This window comes from Microtus ochrogaster, chromosome X (genome assembly GCF_000317375.1).
Source record: "Microtus ochrogaster isolate Prairie Vole_2 chromosome X, MicOch1.0, whole genome shotgun sequence".
Lineage (NCBI taxonomy): Eukaryota > Metazoa > Chordata > Mammalia > Rodentia > Cricetidae > Microtus > Microtus ochrogaster.
In genome coordinates, this window is record NC_022026.1 from 21136065 (window position 1) to 21153072 (window position 17008).

General features: G+C 43.5%; 1 non-coding gene across 1 annotated transcript; it reads left to right on the top strand.

Moving 5' to 3' along the window:
* Positions 1–13204: 13204 nt before the first annotated feature.
* LOC113457477 lies at positions 13205–13343 on the top strand. The gene has a single exon (XR_003378037.1). It is a non-coding gene; the product is annotated as a small nucleolar RNA SNORA70 (small nucleolar RNA).
* The last annotated feature ends 3665 nt before the right edge of the window (positions 13344–17008 follow it).

Sequence of the window (17008 nt, forward strand, 5' to 3'; positions counted from 1 at the left end):
TTTCAGGTGTGTTACATTTATTTAGGCTGTAAACATTTGTTTTAACAGTGGAAAAATGTGTTACATTCTTTTAAGTTGCATTTGTTTAACTCTGTGAAGCTTTGTTACTTTGCCTGTCTAAAACACCTGATTGGTCTAATAAAAAACTGAAGGACCAATATCAAGGCAGGAGAAAGAAAAGGCAGGGCAGGTAAGGGTTATGCCTGTGTCATGAGGCCACCAAGAGACCACCATTTCAAGTTTGTATGCAAAAAGAAAGAGTCTTTATTGCTAGGTTAAGCTTGGTCTCTCCAGATATTCCAACACAGCAGATGGATTAAGGAGAGCCCTGAGCCCAGTTATGGCAGGTTTTTTAAAGAGTAAGGATGGGGAATAGGGTGATTCTGGATTCAGATGGTTTGGGGTTGAACTGCTAATTGGGCAGGAGTGGGGAAACAGAATTCTTGTCATACAGGAATTGGTACTTATGTTTCTGCAAGGAAATTGGCAGCCTATAAACAAATTGTATAAGCTATCCTTAATGTTCTGGAACATCTAGTACTGGTTTGTCTCAATTATTATTGGCCCCACACAGGGTACAGTTTGTGGTTTTTCCTCATTATTGTAAAGGTGAAGCCTAGTGCCAGTATTGTTAGCCTGCAGCCTGTCATGGCTACACTAAGTTAGGCCTTCTCAGCAGGCAGAGAGAATAAATGGAAGGAGCCAGAGAGGAAGGGACCAGCCATCTAGCTACACAGCCAGCCACAGAGTAAAAGTGCATTTAAGGTTGCAAAAACAAGAATAGGAAAAAGCCCAGAGGCAAAAGATAGATGGGATTATTTAAAATAAGAAAATCTGGCAAGAAATAAGTCAAATTAAGGTCAGGTATTTATAAGTAATATGTCTCCATGTGTGTTTATTTGAGAGCTTGGTGGTGGTCCCCCCCAAAAAAGCCAAAAGAGTAAAAAGCAACAACATAACAAAGAATCCAATATCTCTCCAAAGGACTCTGAAAAGCCAGAAGCTGGAAATATACCTGAGGCCCATTACATACTTGGTTAAGCAGATAAAAGAAGATTCACTGGCTCTAAAACAGGTAAACATACCCCCACTCCACTTAAGCTAACAATGTTTGGCATAGTATACCAGGTTCCTTTATGTCTTGGTAAGCAAGCATTCTGGACAGAAAACTATGTGTAATGTGATCAAGAGAACTCAAAAAATTGTGCAAAATTACAGATACAGGAGGAAATGTAGTTTATCTTAAGTTTATCAATGACCATGTAGATATAGCATCAAAGGCACAAGCTATAAAAAAAGATCAGCTAGATTTCAACATCAAAATAACAAGAGGCTTTGCATTGTAAAGACTATGTAGAAGAATGAAGAAGCAAGCCCAACACCGAGAGACAATGTTTTCAAAGGACATATTTGAGAAATGACTGTTATCCCAAATGTGCAGTGTTTTTTATGTAAAAAGCCTTTTATGATTCTTACTAATTAAAATATAATTACAACATGCATCCCTTCCCTTTCCTCCATCCCATAAAACCTGATTTCTATCTTTCAAGGTGCTCCTCATTAAGTATCATTAAGGAAATTAAAATGGCAGTTGTCACTACAGTGACCAAAAGTAATAAACCTGACACCACCAAGTACATGTGATGATATGGAGCAGTAGCTCTCATGTAGTGAATTTGTAAATGTAAAATGGTTCATCTACTATATAGGAGAATTGGGCATTTTCTTACAAGCCAAACATTCTAAACACGCAATTTAGCATCAATACTACCAAGGGAGGTAGAATCCTATGTTGACATGAAAGCATAAACCAAGTTACTTATAGTACCTTTTGCAGCATAATTACTATAGTTTAAACTATTCAGTTGGAATCTCTGGCTTTGTCCCTGCAAGGTCTCAGAAGACCTAATTTCCCCCTCTCCCCCTCTCCCTCTCTCCCTCTCTCTCCCTCGCCGTCCCTCTCCCTTTCTCCCTCCCTCTCCCTTCCCTCCCTCTCTCCAAACCCCTCCTACTCAGATAGTCTTCTGAACAAATGAAAGGCAAGGCACTAAAAAGACCTGTTTTATATTCTTGGTAGCTACTGAAACTTCCTCTCCTAAAGTTGCCAGAAGACCAAGTCCTTGCCTTGTTTGCTCAGCTTTGACCATACTTGCACAAACCCAGCTTGTGACTGACACATCATCACCCCTTGACTACAGTCTATAAAGTCTCCTAGCTTTAGTTTGGTGTTTGACTTCTCTGGCTTGGATATCTGGGACTGGAGTTGCTTAAGTCAAATAAACCCATGGTTATACTTTTTAAATTTGAATTGACCTGGCTTGTTGGTCTGGGGAGAAACCAGGCTTTCTCCCCCCAAATATGTTCTCCATATGTTCTCACCCAAGGGAGCTCTCAGAAGAATTAACTAGATGAATATGGGAGGGTTATAGGGGGATTGAGGTGTTGCTTTCTGTTTTATGTTTGTAAGACTCCTGAACCATGAGGTGGAGTCAGAACCAAATGGCAAAGCCCCGGGATTCTTCAGGTGGGGAGAGCCTTCCATGTAGCACGCATGTGCAGAACAGACAACATTTAAAGACTGAGAGATACCTCTCATGGGTAAAGTATACAGACGAACAGGAGGGACAGGCACAGTGCTTGTCATGAAGGCAGCTCCCAGGAGTGCAACTGGAAGATGTGGCTAAGGCCCAGAGGCTCTGCTGGGGGACCAGTGGGCTTCACTGAGGAGGGAGAACACAGTGCTTTTCATTGCTAGGACTTAGTAAGTGTACGATCAGGGTTTGTGTGGAAGATTCAAAGTTGTTCCAGAGCCAACACTCTCCCGTCTAAGCCCCTGAGGTGACTGTTGCTCTCAGGATCCTTTTGCTTGTCCAGCTCCAGGTGAAAATGAAGCTTTGGACATCACCTGCAGAGAACAGTCTGCTACCTATTTCCTTGAGACCACACTGTCATACCTGAAGGCTTTGACCCTGACCACTGTTACTGTTGTACCCAGACTCTCTGGGGTCTGTATGCACAATGCAACTTCCAATCCACCCTCAGATCAGTTGCTATTTCCTCGATTACCTCTGAAATGAAGGCCAGGCCATCATCTGACCCAATCATGATGGGGAAAACAAACCTGGGCAGGATTTCTTCCAGGATTTTCTTAGCCACCACATGAGTAGTCTCATGTTTTGTGGGGTATGCTTCCACCCATCCTGAAAAGATATCTACAAATATTAGCAGATATTTATAACCAAATCTGTCGGGCTTAACTTTGGTGAAATCCACTACCCAATGTGTGCCTGGTGTCATGTCTCTGAGAAAATTCCCTTTGCTAGTTGGATGTGAGACATCACGGCAGTTTGTCACAGTGTTTTAGATGATGAGGTTCCCATCTCTAACTTGAATAGCTGAATGGTGGAGGAGGACTTTCATTCTTTTGACACCCATATTGATGCTAGATGTTTCTTTTGGAGCATTTGTAATCCCATACTTTGGGGCACGATCATCTTCCCTTCTGTGGTCTGCCACCAGCCTTTTAAAATCCATAGGCAGCAAAACCCTGTTGTGCCTAGAAACTCCCTTACTTGCCTTACATTTTTTGGAGTAGGTATTTTCAACACAGTCTCTTTGCATGCTTCTGAGATCCATCTCTGGCCCTCCTCCAAAATGTACCCCAAGTACATCACCTGGGATTTACAGATCTGGAATTTCTTAGCTGAAGCTTTGTAACTTGAGTACCCCAATGCTTGCAGCAAATTCTCAGTCCCTTTTTGCAGGCCTCCTCATCCTCAGCTGCCACCAGCAGATCATCAACATATTGTAGGAGGCTTACCTCAGCATTCTCGTCTCTGTACTCATACAATTCTTCATGCATTGCTTCATTAAAGATAGTGGGTGAGTTCTTGAATCCCTGGGGTAATCTGTTCCATGTTAGTTGCCCACTAATTTCAATCTCCACATCATGCCATTCAAAACCAAAGTACTGTTGACTCTTGGATACCGACAGCATACTCACTCAAGGTATAAGGGTTAAGCATGGTGGGATGTATATCTACTACCCGTTTATTTACTTCTCTTATGTCTTGATCTGGTCTATAGTCAAGTATAGTCAGGTACTTGGTTTCTTGACAGGGAGCAAAGGTGTGTTCCAGGCAGATTGGGTAGGTTTCAAGACCCCTAGTACCAAGGGTCTCCTTATGTAAGGTGTTATCCTTTTTTGGCTTCCAAGCACATGGGATATTGGTGGATTTTGACTGGATGTGCCTTAGCTCAGAACTCCACAAAGAGTGGGGGTCCATGGTGCAGCAATCCCAACCCCACCTGCTGTCTCTGCCCAGGTAGTAAAATCTTTTCAGCACTTGGGCAAGGCAGGCTCTGGTTCAGCTGACTTTTGATGAAGTCTATATTCCTCATCCAGGGCTGCTGTCCTCATTAGAGTGCATTAGTAGAGCTCCTTGGCCTGAAAAATGAATTTGGGCCTTCGTTTTAGATCTCTCTCCAGCAGTGGATATGGACATTCAGGGATGACTATAAATCTGCATGTTCCTAGGTCTGCTTCTCTTTGGGTAGTCCATGGATATGGTTGAATTCCACTTGCCCTTTGAACTCAGGATTGTTTGGAGGAGAGAGGGCCATCAGATGTTAATAGTACCATACTCTCTGCCCCCATATCGACCCTGATGTGGATAGGCTTCATCTCTACCTTTAAGGTTACCCTAGGCTTGGGGAGCGTAACTGAGCCCCGTCTTCCCTAATCACTATCACTGCCTTGTTCCCTAGCCATCAAGACCGGGGTTTGGCTTTTTTTTCTATGGGCATTCTTGTGCCCAATGTTCTTCTTCTAGGCAGTGGGCACATTGGCTTTTTCCTCCCTTTTGTCTCAGGCACCGATCCCAGTCTGTTCTTTGTCCTATCAGTCTTTTGCTCCAGGTTCAATGGCTAGCAGGGCTTTTTCCAGACTAGCCTGCTATTTCTCCAGGGTCCGAGTGAGATTCTGCTCCTGTCTTTTGACATGTTTGTCCTTTTTCTCCCATCTCTTTCTTTTCTTCCAGCTTTCTGCTCCTCTGTCTACCTTTTATTGTACATGTTTTCTACCACTGCCACTAAATCTTTAATGTCTTATTCTCCTAATCTCTCTAATGAATATCATTTCATCTTGATATCTGGTGCTGCCTGGTTGGTATAAGCTAAAATGACACTCTGGATCAAAGGGGGTAAACTGTCTAAAGGCCATCATTAGTCTCTCTAGGTAACTAGCTGGACTTTCCTCTGAACCCTCTTTAATGTTGTAAATTTTTGTCTAATTGGTGGGCTTTCATGCTGCTACTTTGAGACTCGCCAAGAGAGTCTGGCAATAGACCTTGAGGCGGTCCTTATGGGCTGCCATGTTATAATCCCAACTGGGGCATTCAGAGGGAATAGACATTGCCATTATAGCAGGATCAGTCAGTGTAGGTCCGGCAGGTCCCAGTACTAGCTTCAGGGCATTCTCCTGTATCCATCTCTGCTCTTCCATAGTGAAAAGTATTCCCAGGATCTTCTGGCAATTGTCCCAGGTTGGATGAAGAGTGAAAAGAGCAGTTTCTAACAGATTAGTTAAATCCTCAGGGTCCTCAGAAAAGAGGGCATTCTTGGCTTTTCAGTTAATATAGATCAGTAGTGGCTAAAGGACAGTAATGGAAGGGTTGGATTCCCTCCTTGCTCACCAGTCTAGCTGGTCACAATGGCAGAGTGACAGTGGTGTCAGGCTGGGGGGGGTCACATTGCGGTGACTTCGCATGACTGAGTAGGGCCTCTTCCTCCAGGGAGGGAGGGGGCTGCTTCAGCACCAGGATCTAGTTGTGGCACTGAGGGTGGCAGCCTAGGGACATATGGGGGTGGGAAAATTCTGCTTTCGAAGCCCCCCTTACAGAACCGCTGGCTGTTTTTCCTTGGGCCCTTTGGGCTTAGCCTTGGTTTCACTGTCAACACTTTCCTATTCTTCAGTGGCTATGGTGGAAAGAAAGGTTTAACCCACGGACAGGGACCCTCCACCTGATCTATCAGTCTCTGCCTAGTCACAATGTAATGAACCTGTTCTGGGTGGCCAGTTCAGGTACAACAAACAATTTCCTCTACCCCTCTGCTGGCCAGCCAACATTGAAAATTGGCCATTCAAAAGAGCAAAATGTTACCCACTTATGCTTCTTCAGTCACACTATTGTTGTTCACGCTGTCCTGCACATCCTGCCAGTGTGCAAGGGTTAACTCCAAAGAAATAGAACAAATAGTTCCCATGTTGTTCGTTATGTTAACTCTGGGACTGGGAAGATAGAGAAATATTCCACAGAGAAAACGAATGAGAACAATCACAAGACAAACTAAAGACGAGCAGACTCTTAAGACTTCCTGGAATTCCAGGGGAAGACTATCCTCCCTCCAAGGTGGGAGATGCCCAAAGACACTCCAAGTCAAAGGTATAAATTCCACAGGTGGCTCCCTATCCTCTCCATCCCCAATTTTGTCCAGAAGCTTCTGAAAGTGAATAGCCAGACCTCAGGTAGGTGCCTCATGGACCCCTCCACCAGGTCTAGGGGTTGAGACATCTCCCAACTTCTCCAGGATCACTGTGCTGTCAAGTCAGCCACAGTGAGAGCCTGCCACTTTCAAAAGAAAATGGCCACACAAAGAAGACAAAACTGACAAACATGAAACAGACAAGAGCTCTCTTACCAATCAGATTCAATAAACCTCCAAAGCCTGGGTAGGGGGTCCCAGCAGGTCTCTGGGGTTTCCAGGTCAATGCACCAAATATTTTGTCCAGACTCTTGGCCTCCCCATAGAGTGACCACCAGGAATCTGGAACTTCGATACAAAAGACAGGTTTATTCCAAAGCGCAGTAAGAGCCAGGCAAGGAACTCATCCAGCACATTCAATGCATGGAGGGCAGGAGGATCTCCCTTCCAGAGATTACAGGACACTTTATAGACTATCTCGAAGGACCACCAGTTCTCACCTAATTTGGTGTGTATGGCTCTGGCAGGATTTTCCTTTCTCTCCTATTCCCTCTGACTTGCTAAAGACTGTTAGATTACGTTTCTTAAGCTAGTCACCAAGGTCCATTCCCTTATGTAGTCACTTCCTCTTCCTGAGGTTGACTACCAAAACTCCAGCAATCAGAAGTCCCCTTTGCTTCACCTAATGAACATGGCCAATTAAACTTAAACACCTCATCCCAAGACAGGGTTTCCCCTTTATCTTTATAAGCCGCCATTTGCTTATGTACTACATCTGTCTCTTCTCTATCCAGAGGCAGTCCTTTGTCCCACTTTGAAAACGTTCCCTGCCCCCTTTCTCTTGTCCTCTTCCCCTTCTCCATTATCCTCTATCTCCTGTACCACTGCATCCTAGCCCATTCTAACACAGACCTTCCCTTTCCTTCCTCTTCAAAATTACACCTGCAAGGTCATCTGCTGTTGTTTTCTGAGGCAAAAAGCAGCCACTTTTGCTTTTCTTCATGCTTAATAAAGGATCTCCCTGTGGAAGTAGGTGTTAGGTTGTGGGTTGTGGTTAATCCCTGGTCTCCCAGGAAGCCCTTGCTTGGAGTGGGGAGTGGGGTCTCCTTCAATGGTAGCGTATAGGGAATATTATTTTCAGGTGTGTTGCTTTTGTTTATGCTGAATTTTATATACTGTGAAGCTGTGACTCTTTGCCTGTCTAAAACACCTGTTGGTCCTAATAAAGATCTGAGCTGACAATGGCGAGGCAAGAGCAAAGATAGGCAGGGATAGCAAGTAGAGAGAATAACGGAAATAGGAATCTGGAAGAAGAGAGAACAAGGAACAAGAGAATAAGGAAAGGAGGACACCAGAGGCCAGTTACCCAGCAACCAAGCCAGCCATGCAGTAAGAAGGAAAGCAAGATATGCAGAAGTTAGAAAGATAACAAAAGGTAGGATTGGAAACTTTAAGGAAATCAGGCAAGACACAAGCCAAGCTAAGGCCAGGCAATTGTAACTAACAATAAATCTCCATGTATGATTTACTTGGGAGCTGGGTGGCGGACCCCTCAAAAAAAGCCAAAAGAATAGAAACAACTACAGTACCACATCTCACACACCACCCAGCAATCCAGGCCTCTCTCTTGCTGAAACTTCTGTATGATCTTATGCTCTCTGTAGTGACCTGTAACACAATAACTAATGTTGAGAGCACTCTTCCCATTTCCTGTCCACGGAATTCTAAAACATTCTCTGGTTCCACTCTCCAAGCCTCGGGTAGATAGCAACAAGTCTATCATTTGGATCAGGAGTCACTGGTTAGACACACCTTAAAAGAGTGGCAGTGAAAGTCTTAAGCCCATGAAAGACTCTCAAATGCTCAAACATTTCCAGTTCAAACTCCTAAAAGACTCGCAAATGTCCCAACATTTCCCGTTCAAACTCCTAGAACAGGTGGAATTCCCCTTGTCAAGTGTGTTCCCTCATATTAAAGCTGTCATTTTGAGAAATGAAGAACCATAATTCCTTAGTACCCTTTTCTCCATTGTTTTCAACCACAATAGTGTTGAGCTTTTGAGTGTGTGGTTGTTGACCCTCTCATTTCCCTCTCATATACTCAAGGTGGTGAAGAGACCACTTTTTTTATTATAGATGTGCCCTTCCAAATGTGTGGGTGCTTTCTACACTGTGGTATTAACTATCATGGCAGTGCGTCTCTATTCTCTACTAAATTTGACTTCAGTCTCAGGTTGTGCCTAAACTCTATTTTCTAGCTAAGGTTTTTCAGCCCTTGCTTTCAATTATCTGTTCATCTGCATCTGACTCTTTGTGTATGATGTCTGCTAGAGAGATTATCAGTTGATGGGGGCACACATTCTCACTGTCAGTTCCCTCAGTCAGAAAACATTCTTTGTCCTCACCAATGTGAACAGTTTTCTAGATTTCACAGTGTGGTTCAGTCTACTTCTGGCCTTTATATCATGACCCAGAGTCTGTCTTTGTGTGGCCCAGGTCCACAGTGATTGAATTCTGGAGGGTTTGAAGTGTGTGCCCTCTTACAGAATAGGCTTCCCTCTGAGGCCTTCAACTTGTCCCCTTTTATGGGGTACAAGATGTTTCCCTGCCTGTACTCTATGTTCCCTGGCATCTGATACTAAGTGACTCTCCAATTATACAGATGACTTTCTCCATCATCTCTCTCCCTCCAGTGCTGTAAGAATCTTCTACTGAGCCTGGTAGTAGTGGTGCATGCCTTTAATCCCAGTATTCAGAATGCAGAGGCAGGTGGATCTCTGTGAGTTCTAGGCCAGCCTGGTCTACAAGAGCTGGTTCTATGACAGGCTCAAAAGCTACAGAGAAACCCTGGGCAGGCTCCAAAGCTACAAAGAAGCCCGGTCTTGAGAAATCATAAAGAAAGAGCTTCCTCCTGGTTCTGTCCCTCTCATTCGCATTGTCATGTTCTCCAAGCGATATCAATAGTTTCATCATATTCATTTCATGGTCCCTAACACCTGCTGTTTTCTTTCCTAATGACAGTCCTTGTAGTTTAGGAGACTATTTATATCACAGAAGGCAAGGGGAAATTAAGGAAGAAAAATATGAATGAGTGTCAGCTCCTCTTATAAGGGGAAGCATTTAATTGGATCTGGCTTACCATTTCAGAGATTTTGTCCATTATCATCATGGCAAGGATCCTAGCAGCATGCAGGTAGTCAGGGTGCTGGATGAGGAGCTGAGAGTTCTCCAGCTGAATCTGCATGCAGCAGGAAGAGAGTGACATAGGCCCAGCGTCAGCACTGGAAAACCCAAAGCCCACCGCTATTGATACACTTTCTCTGACAAGGCCACATCTATTAATGCCACTCACTAAGCATTCAAATACATGAGCCTATGGTGTCCAATCTTATTCAAACCACCACAGTCTGCATCCATGGTTAACTTCATATTCAAAATCATAATTGGAAGAGAACAGATCAAGTTTCTGCTTATAAATTATAACAATGATCAGAGTGGGGTTCTAACATAACATGAAGAAAGTGCTTTCTTTTTGTTTATTTATTTATTTATTTATTAATTAAAGATTTCTGCCTCCTCCCTGCCACCACCTCCCATTTCCCTCCCCTCCCCCAATCAAGTCCCCCTCCCTTGTTAGTCTGAAGAGCAATCAGGATTTCCTGCCCTGTGGGAAGTCCAAGGACCACCCACTTCCATCTAGGTCTAGTAAGGTGATCATCTAAACTACCTAGGCTCCCACAAAGCCAGTACGTGTAGTAATATAAAAACCCATTGCCATTGTTCTTGAGTTCTCAGTAGTCCTCATTGTCTGCTTTGTTCAGTGACTCCAGTTTTATCCCATGCTTTTTCAGACCCAGGCCAGCTGGCCTTGATGAGTTCCAAGAGATGTTCTATCATACAACAAAAGTATATGCTCAACTATGTGCATAGCAACATTGTTTGTAATAGCCAGAACCTGGAAACAACCTAGATGCCCTTCAATGGAAGTATGGATGAAGAAAGTATGGAATATATACATATTAGAGTACTACTCAGCAGTAAAAACAATGACTTCTTAAATTTTGCATGCAAATGGACGGAAATAGAAAACACTATCCTGAGTGAAGTAAGCCAGACCCAAAAAGAGGAACATGGGATGTACTCACTCATATTTGCTTTCTAGCCATAAATAAAGGACATTGAGCCTATAATTCGTGATCCTAAAGAAAGTGCTTTCAAAGCACAACTCACTTGCCTTCACTAACACTATTGACGGAGGATGGGGAAATATCAATTAAAATATTCTAAGTGGAAATGGGAAATGAGGTGGACTATGTGGTCTTAACAGTATTTCTTGCTCCGAAGCTGGGAGGCAAGTCACTTCACAAGTCTCTGCACAAGTCAGGATGAATCATTGTCTCTTAAATTAGTTTTTTTTGACAACTGCTGACATGTTCTGATTATGTTCATCCAACCTGCTTTTATCTCCCTGTCTCCTGTCATCCCTCAAGCCCCCTGCAAGTTCCATTCCAACTTTCATAACTTTTTGTGCTATGAACAATTGAGTTTTCTTTTCTTGCAAGTGTATATAGAATATTTATGCATGCATGTCTGATGTGTGCATGCAGAGGCTAGAGAAGAACCTCACATGGCTTTCTCTGCAGCTTTGTCCTTACTGCCTTGAAATGTCTTTCAACTGAACCAAAAGCTAGACGTTCCATTTAGGCTGCCTGGCCACTGCCCTATTGGGATTCACCTGTTTCCCACTCTGGAGTTACAGGCACATATAGTCATGTCTATATTTCTACATGGGTACTGGGGTTCCCCTATGTATGCTATGAATATGTTTCATTACCATTGTATAATAAACAAGCTCCTTTAGCCTATGGCAGGATAGGCTACAGCAAGGCAGGAAATCCAAGCAGAAATAAAGGAGGAAAGAAAGCAGAGTCTGGCAGACACCATGTTGCTACCAAATGAGAAAGATGCCAGACCTTACTGGTAAGCAATACACAGATGAAAAGAAATGGGTTAATTTGAGAAGTAAGAGATAGCTAGAAATATGCCTGAGCCGTTGGCCAAATAGTGTTGTAATTAATATAATATTTGTGTGATTGTTCCAGTCTAGGCGACCAGGAAACCAAAGTGTAGTCTTTGTTTATGTAATGGTGCCCAAGGAGGAGTCAATTACATCAACATAAAACCTGAGAGATCTTGAGAAGGGATTCTAAACAGGAAGCAGGCAGGATAGAAACTTTGTCTACAAATGGCCCCAACATGGGGCAGCTACATCCCCATAAAACCTGAGAGAGCTTGAGAAAGGATTCTAAACATAAAAGAACAGAGTTAAGCATGACATCTTGGTACAAGCATTTTCTTAGGTGGGCTCTGCTTTCTAGACACAAGCAGAAGCACATCTCCCTTAACAGGGGCTTCCTTACAATAGGATCACATGTCTGTTCATGAGAAAACCTGAAGGAGGGCTGCTTGTTGAGGAAGGAAAACCTACTTGATGAAATGGTGATGGGCTAGAGGTACAGGTTTGCAGTACAGTGAATCTCTAGAATGAGCAAAACTGTGGGTACAGAAGAAAAAACCCTGAGACAAGTGGGATAATTCAGTATCAGCCAAACTGACAAGCTGGAAGCCTCGGCTCAAAGAGAACAAATGATACAGTCCCAATCCAGGTCTGGAAGCTTCCTGGACTGTAGATGCTGTGCATCCTCATTAGATGGCTGGAGGCTCTGGAGTCTTGTGGCCATGAGTGATGGTGATGGTACTATATGCTCTAGCTCAGGAAGGATGGAACTAGGCTGCCCTGGCAGGTTTTCTCAACTTTAATTCTGCCTTGGCTCTTAGACAACTGCATGGGAAATCCATACTTAAGGAGAGACATTCCCCTGTTATTCTCCTGGAAATCTGTCCTCTCTGACAACGATGCTGGAACAGACACACCAAAAGTGAGCTTCTGGAATCTTATTTTAGTTGTCTGTCAGTCCAGCCATTTTGACAACATAGACCAACAAAGGCATGGTGCCTTGTAGTTAGAGGAGATATTTATAAGCTCAAGTAAGTATCCTGGGTGGCCATCAATACATTACGGCATGAAGAAAATGCTGTATCACATACAGTATAAAGTTTTTAAAACATACATTACATGACACATTCACATGAGGGACAAGGAAAGGAAAGCCTGTTATCCACAGGCAAATGAATGTGACATGACATTATATAACAGTAAGAGAGCTATGCCAAGTGCCACATGTTCCCTTTTATCTCATACATGAAAAACAAACAAACAAACAAAATGAAACCCATGGAGCAGAAAGTAAGACTATGACAGGCTGTGAAGAGGTCTGTGAGATGTAGAATCTGAGAGCAGGGAGAAGGTAGCATTATGGCAAGATTGTACATCATCTATGCACATGTGTACATGGGACAAAATGGCACCATAGATTTCATTCATTTCTAACACTAATGTTATTGACCATAAAATTAAAGATGGGCAAGGATCATGGCTCAGTGGGTTAAGTTTTGCCATGCAAACATGAGAACCTGAGTTCAAATCACCAGCACCCACAGAAAATGCAGGCATAGCAATACTCTTAAATCCCAGAGTTAGCATGTCTGGTGTGGAGGACAGTCTGCTGGATCCATCTGCAAAGCTCTCTGGCCACTCTGCCTGACAAAATCAGTGAGTTTCATGTTCACTGAGAGACTGTGTCTTAAAAGATAAGGTAAATCTGCAGCCAAGTAAGCTGCCCTGGGAGGTCCCTTTTCTTACTGGGGCCTGGTGTGCAACGGTTGCCAACAGCACACTCATTTGGAGTGACCTCACCCTGTTGCCTATATTGGCTACCCAAAGGGTCCTTGGAGACAACAACATCTTTTGAAGGCTCTACAATCTCTGATCTCAATGTCATCTCCAATCTAGGTATCATGCAGTTATTCACAGTCCCTTAGGGAAGCCTCAGGCCAGGGGTCTTACTGTCTAGGCCATCACATCCACCTGAATTACACCTCAGAATAAGGAACATTTGATGGAGGACCTATTTAAAGCTAAGTTCAAGCTCTCTGTGCTGCTAGAGGCAAGTGGTGTTATTAAGCCCCTTCCTCCCACTTTCTTGCCCTGGTCCTCCTCACTGGGTTCTTCGTCCGTCTCTCTCTAGACCCACATATCAAAGAGATGAGGCTTCACTAAATTGAATGTAGATTGATCTGGACACAGACGCTGAGAAGTGGCTCATTCCTGATGGCCGAGGGGTCAGCTGCATTACCAATCCTGGTCCCATGGGCATTGGCGGGCCCCGCACTCCTCGGGGCTTCTACTGTGGTGCTACCCTCTACCCTACTAAATCATGTTTAGTAATAAATATCACATCCTGTCTGGGAAAACAAAGGGTCACAGATGATACACAGTGTCAACCTTTGCCCTACACACTCACACACACAACAGAGGTTAGGGTGAAACACGAGAGGAGGAAGAGGATTCTAGGGAGAAAGGGAGGGATGGAGGGGATAGGGAGGGAAGGATGTGATATTAAAGTTAAAATCAGTGAAATTGAAAACATTGGGCTAGTAAGATGGGCTAGTAAGATGTTCCACAAGGACTACTGAATTGTGTCCAATATCCATGTCCCACAACTTCAGGACTCACTCCCAAGGTCTATCCTCTGTCCTATGTGTGTACATGTGTGTGTATACACTCACATGTAAAATTTTGTAAAAAAAAATCCATCAGGTTGACCTTCAAAGAAAGACGAGAATAGAATTCACCGGGAAATTTTGGAACAAAGAGGGGTAGGCAGAGCCATATGAAAGGGGAAGAACAGGGGATTGAGATCATCATTCCTCTCTCCCCTCCCAGAAGGCTTTTGTTCTCCATCATAGATTCATTTCTGTAATCTACACAAAGAATAAGTTTAGCTCACACACTCCGGGTAATAGGTCAAGCAATTTCAAATGTGCTGAACAGAGCTGGAGAGATGGCTCAACGGTTGAGAGCTCCTGCTGTGGTTCCAGAAGACTAGGATTCAGCTAGCCACCACCCACTTTTTGTAGCACACAACCACCTGTAACTCAAGCCCTAGGGGAACTGAGCCTGTCTTCTGGACTTCCTGGGTACAGACATACATTTGGAATATGCTCCCAAAGACTCAACAAGTATACACCCATGAAAATAAATGTCAAATGTACTGAACACAGGTTCTAGGGATTCATTCAAAAGATACAGAACAGGACAAGAGTAAGAGAAGGACTCAAGAGTTAGACAAACACACATGCATGCACATGCACATGCAGAACTACTTGAGTAAAATTAAACTCTAAGAAGACACTAGAAAATGCTCATGGAAACACCCATCTAAAATACTGAAACTGTAAGTGCTTATGCAGATATTCATAGATAAAATATTTTTGGCCAAAGGGAAGGGCAGGGATCTTCCAGCCAGTGTTGAATAATGCCAGAAATGAGTCTGGATGTCTTTGGAAAATGCCACAGCCCCACTGCAAGGTCTAACCGAACACGTGAAGATCTGGCTCTGCCATAGGAACCATGTCAACAGTTTAGCACATCTGAGCATGAAAATATGAGTTGTGCTATACTGTAAGTCTGAGTGAGCAGGTTGGGCTGGTTTTCCTGTAAAGGCCCACTTGAAATGGAGTTGACTCTGTGACCTCATGGATGAATGAAAGCATGCATGGAAAGACAGAGTAAGAACAGGGGCTACTTCATGCACACCAAAAGGGTTACTCCACTTCACAAAAAAATTACACTGCCACATTTGAAGGCAGTATCATTGTGAGACAAGAACAGCAAATGGACTTATCTCATAAATGGTTAGAGGATCTGTTAAAAGGTCATGTGGAGCAGACATGGAAGACGAGGCATGGGCCCACAATGGAGACCCCCCCAAGGATTCCCACACTGGATACCCCCAAGGTTTCCCAGAAGAAGGAGCCATTTGCTATGTCCATGGAATGTGATTTTCACAGAAGACACATTGTGCAATCCCATGACCCTTCAATCTAAGGAACGCTCAAGACAGGACTCAAATCCCTCTGTTCTCTCAAAGAACACTGCAGGGGTGGACACAAAAGAGAAAGAAGTGTGTCAACCTTTGTTCAAAAATTGCAAAACACCTCTCCAGCCTTTGCGCTATTCCGAGGTTCCAGAGCAGCTTAGGAAAAGATGACCTGCACAGTAGCTAAACACAGGTATGGAAGCAGAACTTGCTGGGCTTGTGGCTGAAAAGGACACAGATGGTGACTTCAAGCAGTAAAAACATTAGGGAAGACAAGGCACAGGGACTTTCTGGGCAAAAAGCAGAAGTAAAGCATGGGCATGGAATGGGAGTCTCTTCAGGGGAAGCTGGTACTCTGGGAGGGAAGATGGAGAGACAGAAGCAAGCAGCCAGTGAAGCTTTCAAGAGGGTGTGTGTGCATGTGTGTGATAGGGGGTGTTCTGCAGAAGACACAGGAAACAGAGAGAACTAAGAAGGAAGGCCACTGGAAAATCTGGGAGAGGGAAAGGCCGTGTTTCAGGACAACAGTATAGAAGGAACAGTGGGCTGTGTTCCTGACGCCCAGCTCCCGATAGCCTGGCTATTTTGTGCCCCAAAATAACAACACATAAATTGTATTCTTTTAAACACTGCTGGCCCATTAGCTCTATCCTCTTACTGGCTAACTCTCACATCTTGATTAACCCATTTCTATTAATGAGTGTAGAACCATGAGGTGGTGGCTTACCAGGAAGGATCTTAATCTGCATCCATCTTGGAGAGGAGAACTATAGCGTCTGCCTCACTTCCCTTCTTCTCAGCATTCTTTTCAGTCTACTCCACCTATCTAAATTCTGCCCTATCAGGCCAAGTAGTTTTCTTTATTAATTAACCAATGAAAGCAACAGATAGATAGAAGACACTCCCACATCATTTCCTCTTTTTTCTGTTTAAACAAAAAGGAAGACTTTAACTTTAACATAGTAAATTACATATGACAAAACAGCTATTAAGCAAGAATTATAGTTACAATATTCACATCTATTTTATCTTTTATCATAACTAAGGAAAACTAAATCTATAACTAACCATTCTTCAACTCCATCAAAGACTCCAGAAGGATATAATATTACCTAAGCAAATAAGAAATAAGCACCTTCCAAATCTCTAGAAATGATAGATACATCTCACTACCTGGACAGTCACCCAAAGTTCCTCTATACTGTTGGGGTATCCATCTTCAGCCTACAGGTTCATAGTTTCCAGCGGACATTTCCATGAAGTAGGAGATTTCAAAGACAGTTCAGTCACTTTCTGCTGTGTCCTGCAGAATGTCTTGCAGACACTTTCATGAAGTAGTAATCCTGAAAGACCATCTCATCTTTATGCAAGTTCAGCAGTCCTCTCTCTGTGGGTTCTCTATGTTTAGTTTATGCAACAGTCCAGGCAATAGCAGTTTCTTGCCCAAATGGCTAACCAACTCCATAAGGAGCCTCTTCGATGTCCATCTTCCTCTTGAAGTAGATTGGTGCTGCCAGGAGCAGA